Source organism: Egretta garzetta, unplaced genomic scaffold (assembly GCF_000687185.1).
Source record: "Egretta garzetta isolate BGI_Z169 unplaced genomic scaffold, ASM68718v1 scaffold223, whole genome shotgun sequence".
NCBI lineage: Eukaryota > Metazoa > Chordata > Aves > Pelecaniformes > Ardeidae > Egretta > Egretta garzetta.
In genome coordinates, this window is record NW_009259033.1 from 191,456 (window position 1) to 191,760 (window position 305).

Below are 305 nucleotides of genomic sequence, written 5' to 3' on the forward strand. Positions count from 1 at the left end.
CAGGGAGCAGCGATTGCCCCGGCCCCCCCAAACACATGGCACCACAAACCGGGATGTGGGGGACACCGGGTGTCAGGAGGGAGCACGATGCTGAGCAAAACCAGATCCTGTCCAGTGCCCAATCCAGGGTCCTCTGAGCCTCCCCACTCCCCAGTGCCCAGTGCCCATTTCAGAGCCTGGGGCCACCCAAATCCCCACTGCCCCCCAGCTCTGCTGGCAGCTGTGGGGTGGGGGGGCGTGCTGCGGCCTGCACCCCCCAGCTGCTTGGGCATGGGTGCTCCTGGGCAGCTGCCCCACAGCACCCA